At 41.5% G+C, this 6,870-nt stretch overlaps 1 protein-coding gene and 1 long non-coding RNA gene across 9 annotated transcripts in view; one reads left to right on the top strand and one right to left on the bottom strand.

The window, feature by feature from the left end:
* PPP3CC (protein phosphatase 3 catalytic subunit gamma) overlaps positions 1–6,870 on the top strand; it is a 103,468-nt gene that overhangs the window by 60,112 nt on the left and 36,486 nt on the right. The gene's annotated exons all lie outside the window — the stretch shown is intronic.
* The window catches only part of LOC108540788 (uncharacterized), a 10,646-nt gene continuing 5,039 nt past the window's right edge, over positions 1,264–6,870 (bottom strand). For all 4 annotated transcript variants that reach the window (XR_001888766.1, XR_001888765.1, XR_001888764.1 and 1 more), the window contains exon 4: positions 1,264–1,571. This is a non-coding gene — a long non-coding RNA (uncharacterized LOC108540788). The remainder of the gene's footprint in view (positions 1,572–6,870) is intronic.

Below are 6,870 nucleotides of genomic sequence, written 5' to 3'. Positions count from 1 at the left end.
GCCATTCTCCTGCCTCAGCCTCCTGAGTAGCTGGGACTGCAGGCGCCCTCCACCTCGCCCGGCTAGTTTTGTATTTTATTAGAGACGGGGTTTCACCGTGTTAGCCAGGATGGTCTCGATCTCCTGACCTCGTGATCCGCCCATCTCGGCCTCCCAAAGTGCTGGGATTACAGGCTTGAGCCACCGCGCCGGGCCAATCTACCCCTTTTAACGAATCCTGAAGATATAAGTATACTTTAGTGTTTGTATGGTTGATATTTTGATCATGGATTTCATTTTGTATCTTATTCAGATTTTTCTGCAGATTATTATCTTAGAAGAATCTATTATAAACTATTTAAACTTTTATTCCAAAAATAATTTTCAAAGTTAAAAAAACTTTTACATTTGTTTTCAGAGACTCAGAGTTTATTCATCTGCCACAGATCCATTTACTGACAGGTAGATTGCTATTTATAGTGTTTCATAAGCTCATACGAATTCTCGCTACCAGTAGCTTCTTACATTGGAGATGGCAGTTGTAATGACAACCTCTCTCCTAGTAGAGCCTCAAAGAAAAGGTCTTTGTTATTAAGATAAATTTTAGAGGATAATCACTTTTAAAAGTCCCTCTGTCAAAATGTCAGCTACAAGAGGGCAAGATACAGATCCTTCCGGCCCTTGGTGACTTAGTGGAATAAACACTTTAAATCAGCAGATAATTACTGGGAAGTTTTAAATCTACTGTTGGTGGATGTTTAAATTGGTGTAGGCTGAGCATGGTGGCTCATGCCTATAATCCCAGTACTTTTGGAGGCTGGGGTGAGTGGATCACTTGAGCCCAAGAGTTCAAGACCAGCCTGGTCAACATGTTGAAACCCCATCTCTACAAAAAAAAAAAAACACAAAAAATTAGCTGTGCATGGAGGCACTCACCTATAGTCCTAGCTACTCAGAGTAGGAGGCTGATTGAGGTGGGAGGATCACCTGAGCTCAGGAGTTTGAGGCTATAGTGAGCCATGATCACCACTACCCTCCAGCCTGGGAGACAGAGTGAGACCCTGTCTCAACAACAACAACAACAACAAAGATGTAAAGTATTGGAAGAGCAATTTTGTAATATATATATAAATTTTAAGTGCATATCCCCTTGATCTGGCAATTTCATTTGTAGGAATTTATTATGCAGATTGTATTACTTTTTGAATGCTGCATAAAAAATTATCACAAATTTAGTGGCTTAAAAGAACACATTTATTATCTCATAGTTATTGTAGGTCAGAAGTCCAGGCCACAGTGTGGCTAGATTCTCTGTATAGAATCTCACTGAAATCAAGGTGTTTCCAGGGTTTCAGTTCTCACCTGGGGCTTAGGGTCTTTATCCAAGGTCACTTGTTGGCAGTCCTTGTAACTGTAGGATTAAGGTCCCTGTTGTCTTGTTAGCTGTTGACCAGGGATGACGCTCAGCTTCTGGATATTGCTTGCAGTTCCATAACATGTAGCCTCCAGTGGTAGTTCGCAATATGAATGTTTGCTTTTTTCCAGGCTGCCCTGAATGCATCTCTCTGACCTTCTCTTCTGTGATCAGCTAGCTGGAAAGAAACCCTCACTCAGTTTTTAAAAGGCTCATCTTAGGTCAAGCATGGTGGCTCATGCCTGTAATTTCAGCACTTTGGGAGGCCAAAGGGGAGAGGATCACTTAAGGCCAGGAGTTCAAGACTAGCCTGAGCAACATAGTGAGACCTCCTCTCTACCAAAAAGAAAATTAAAAACTTAAAATTCAGTCAGCCTGCATGGTGGTGCAAGCCTGTAGTCCCAGCCATTTAAGAAGCTGAGACTGAGGGATAGATTGAGCGTAGGTGTTTGAGATTACAGTGGGCTGATTGTGCCACTGCATTCTAGCCTGAGTGATAGAGTGAGACCCTGTCCCTAAAAATAAATAAGTAAATAAATAAATAAATGTTCACCTGATTAGATCAGGCCCTCCCAAGATAGTCTTTCTTTTGCCATGTAATGGGACAAAATAATGGGAGTCTCATCATACTTAGAGTTTTCATCCACTAAAAGAGGAGTGGATTATACATACAAAGATGTAGGTCAATTCAGGTCATTTTAGAATTCATCCACCACACAAATATACTCACAAAAAGACAGTAAGATATGGATGCTTAAGGATGTTCACTGCAGTGTTAATTATAACAACAACAACAACAACAACAACAACAAAAAGATAATCTAAATGTCGACAAGACAGTGATGAATAATATGCCTTTTAACAATGGAATGCTAGGCAGCTATTGAAAGACCAAGGTGGCCAGGTGCAGTGGCTTATGCCCACACTTTGGGAGGCTGAGATGGGGGCATTGCTTGAGCCCAGCAGTTTGAGACTAACCTGGGCAACATAGTAAGACTCTCTCTACAAAAAATTTAAAAATTAGCTGAGTGTGGTGGGTGGCATGTGCCTATAGTTATAGCTACTTGGGAGGCTGAGGCAGGAGGATTGCATGAGCCCAGGAATTCAAGGCTGCAGTGAGCTATGATCACCACACTCCAGCCTGGATGATAGAGCAAGTCTCTGTCTCCAAAAACAAAAGACAGACCAAGATAGACCCATAATATGTACTGATATGGAGAGATGCTATTTTTAAAGCCATTTGCAGAGCATGTAAATGGTTATCTCCTTTGTAAATTAAAAATATATAATGTACAGAAGAAATCATTAACAGTGGGAGGTTGGGTTAGGAGGACTTATAGTTGTTATTGTTGTTGTTGTTTTTTTTGAGATGCTGTGTTGATATGTTGCCCAGGCTAGTCTCAAACTCATGCAATCCTCCAGCCTTAGCCTCCTAAATAGCTGGGACTATAAGTGCATGCCATCACGCATGACTGACTTTTAATTTTATATCCTCTCTAGTATTGTTTGAGTTATTTTTTACCACCACTGTATACTACTTTTATAATTATTATTATTTTCAAATTGGTAATGTAAAATTACCCAGTTGGGGCCCAAGCATTTGAAAAGCTTTGTAAGCACCCGAGGTAGTTCAGCTGTGTGCTGCTGGTTAAGTGACGGCTCTGGAGTCTTTAGAGCTCTTTTTTTTTTTTTTTTTAAACGGAGTCTCACCTGTCGCCCAGGCTGGAGTGCAGTGGCCGGATCTCAGCTCACTGCAAGCTCCGCCTCCCCGGGTCACGCCATTTCCTGCCTCAGCCTCTCCGGTAGCTGGACTACAGGCCCCGCCCACCTCGCCCAGCTAGTTTTTTGTATTTTTTTTAGAGAGATGGGGTTCACCGTGTTAGCCAGGTAATGGTCTCGATCTCCCTGAGCCTCGTGATCCGCCCGTCTCGGCCTTCCAAAGTGCGGGATTACAGGCTTGAGCCACCGCGCCCCGGCCAGGAAGCTTTCTACTATTCTTTGGGAACCACTTCACCAAATACAAAAATTAGAAATATTTTAATTTTATATTATTTTCTAAACAAAACATTTGGGGTATTCTTTAACACCTTCATTTTCTTACCTGGGAACATTAAATAATGCATATAGCAGTTAACAAATGCCCTGGAATATAATGTGCTCGATAACAGAACAGCTAATTTTATTAATTAGGAGTAGATACGTGTGAAGAAAGCTCCCTATGACTGCCTTTGTTTGAATTAAATTTCAGAGGTTTTTTAGGTGACATTTCTTAATTATTCTTCTGTCTTTTCCAAGACTGGTTTACCACCTTTTTCCTTCGTCTATCTCGGTCTTCTTTCTGGGCTCACTTGCCCTCTTTGTCCGGCTCAATTGTCCTCTCCCCCCCGGCTTTTGCCCGGTCTCAATTTTCGGCCTTTTTAGAAGCTGGAACAAATAGGTCCTGGAAACATTTTAAGTGTCTCCTTTGCCCATAATTTCTAATCTCAGGTTTTTATTTGCTTTTTCACATGATTTAACTTGTTAGTTAAACCTGATAGGCTCTTTTTTTTCCTGTCTACCAAGATAGTCTTCTTTTTTTTATTATAATGCTGCATCTGAAATGTAATAAATCTTGGAACAAGCGACACAAATCAAGTATAAGTTAAAAGTTTATTTCGCCGTGGGTGCTGTCCTCCACTCTCTCTCCTGCCACTTCCCATCTTCCCCGTCGTCTCGTTCAGATGTGCAGCTGTAATCTTGTTCATGGTTTTTAAGGGGGAAGTGGGTGGAAGCTTTTCTGTATCAATCTTAAATTGCTGATAAGCAGAATTTTTAAAAAATATTCCTTCTTTATGGAAAAGTAGACTGTTTTTTTTCCTTTTTTAAAAAACTGATATGAATAAAGTTGTACCCTATTTTTGAGGTACAATGTTGATTTTTACTATATGTGTACATGTAAAAAAAAAAAAAAAAAAAAATTATTAAGTCAGGTAACTGCAAATATCCATCACCTCAAACATTTATTTTTGTCTAACAGTTAAACAAATTATTTTTTTAAGAGACAGGTCCCCATTCCTGTTGTCCAGGCCGAAGTACAATTGTGTAATCATAGCTCACTTCAACTTTGAACTCCTCGACTTAAGTGGATTCTCGTGCCTCAGCCTCCCGAGGTACCGGACTGTAGGTGTATGCCACCATGGCCTGCTAATTTTTAAATTTTTTTGTAAGAGACTGAGTCCGCTTATGTTGCCAAGGCTGATCTTGAACTTCTCAAACCGATCCTCACTGCCTTGGCCTCCCAACATGCTGAGATTAAGGTGTTGAGCGCCATTGCTAGCCCCCTAACAGTTAAATTTTGACCATTATCATTTGTTTTCGCAAAAGTATGTTTCATTGTTTTTCTACTTAGAAAGCAAGAGGCATAGTGTCTGTCTTGTTTGTCTTTTCCTTTTCTTCCCTTTCCCTTCCCTTTTCCCTTCCCTTCTCTCTTCCCTTCTCCCTTCCCTTGCCTCTCCCTCCCCTCTCCCTCCCCTCCCTCCCTCCTCTCCTTTCACGCAGGGTCTTGCTCTGTTCCCAGGTTGTAGCACACTGGTGAAATCATAGCTCCTACAGCCTCAACCTCCAGGCTCAAGCGGTCTCTACACGTCAGCCCTCCTGAGTAAAGCTGGACTAACAGGCTTGAGCCCTCATGTAATGCCCAGCCTATTTTATGTATTTATTATTTATTTATTTCTTGAAGGAACCTCGTGTTTATATTATTCCATAAATGCTGTGGGTTCAAGCTCATAGCTCTGGGTCAAAGTTTCTACTAAAGTAAATGAATTTCTTATTTCCACGAACCTGTTTTTTTTTTTTTTTTTTTTTTTTGAGGCAGAGTCTTGCTTTGTCACCCAGGCTGGAGTGCAGTGGCACAATCTCGGCTCACTGCAACCTCTGCCTCGCAGGTTCAAGCGATTCTCCTGCCTCAGCCTCCTAAGTATCTGGGATTACAGGTGTGCGCCACCACGCCTGGGTAATTTTTGTATTTTTAGTAGAGATAGGGTTTCACTGTGTTGGTCAGGCTGGTCTCGAACTCCTGACCTTGTGATCCACCCACCTTGGCCTCCCAAAGTGCTGGGATTACAGGTGTGAGGCACCGTGCCCGGCCCTTCCAGGAACCATGTTTTTAAATGTATAGTTAAATAGCTTACTGACAAGTTCCAGAAACTCCTGTAATTTTACTAATGAAAGCAGTATTGTTATGACAACTGGATTTTTAAAAAAAAATAAACAAATATTGTTTGTCATTGCTCACTGCAGCGTTTTTTTAGAGTAGCAAAAGATTGGTCTAATTAGATTGTGGCATATCTATAAAGCAAAATACTAGGTAGATGTTAAAAAATTACAAAGCTCTTCAGTAGGGGAGGCAAAATTTTACCTTTACTCTCAGAGTTTTTCAGCAGGGCCGGAGAATTAAATTGACATAAGATAAATTAATAGGAGAAGAGCATACAGATTTATTTAATATAAGTTCTATATGACATAGGAGCCGCTGTAAGAAAATGAAGACCCAGAGACTCAGAGTTGAACACTTACATGCTGAATTGGATGAAAAGTAATAAGTTGTGAAAAAGGAACTAAATGATGTGAGGAGGCTAGAAGATAAGAGTTATGTTATTTGAATTCAGCCTCAACTATTAATCCTTGGTGATAACAATGTTATTTTCCTTCTTGTACACGGAGGGCATCTTTCTTTTCTTTTTGTTTTTTTAACTTTTATTTTAAGTTCAGGGGTACATGTACAGGTTTGTTATATAGGCAAACTTGTGTCATAGGGGTTTGCTATATAGATTATTTTGTCACCCAGGCACTAAGCCTAGTACCCAGTAGTTATTTTTCCTGATCCTCTCCCTCCTCCTACCCTCCATTTTCAAGTAGGTCTCAGTGTCTGTTGCTCTGGGAGGGCATCTTTCAAATGGGAATTTCATCTCCTGCTTTTAAAAAGCAGCATAGGCCGGGCGCGGTGGCTCAAGCCTGTAATCCCAGCACTTTGGGAGGCCGAGACGGGCGGATCACGAGGTCAGGAGATCGAGACCATCCTGGCTAACACGGTGAAACCCCGTCTCTACTAAAAATACAAAAACTAGCCGGGCGAAGTGGCGGGCGCCTGTAGTCCCAGCTGAGGCAGGAGAATGGCGTAAACTCGGGAGGCGGAGCTTGCAGTGAGCTGAGATCTGGCCACTGCACTCCAGTCCGGGCGACAGAGCGAGACTCCGCCTCAAAAAAAAAAAAAAAAAAAAAAAAAGCAGCATAAGCCGGGCACTGTAGCATGTGCCTGTAATCCCAGCTACTTGGGAAGCTGAACTGGGAGGATCACTTGAGGCCAGGAGTTTGAGACCATCCTGGGCATGTAACAAGACCCCGTTTCAAAAAAAAAGAAGAAGAAGAAACAGCACGAAGGCCAGAGTGATCTTCTTGCACCTGTGGTTTTTCAAGTGCCTTTTTTTTTTTTTTTTTTT

The sequence above is a fragment of the Rhinopithecus bieti genome, unplaced genomic scaffold, assembly GCF_001698545.2.
Source record: "Rhinopithecus bieti isolate Rb0 unplaced genomic scaffold, ASM169854v2 scaffold_20129, whole genome shotgun sequence".
Taxonomy (NCBI): domain Eukaryota; kingdom Metazoa; phylum Chordata; class Mammalia; order Primates; family Cercopithecidae; genus Rhinopithecus; species Rhinopithecus bieti.
This window is presented reverse-complemented; position numbering and strand designations above follow the sequence as displayed.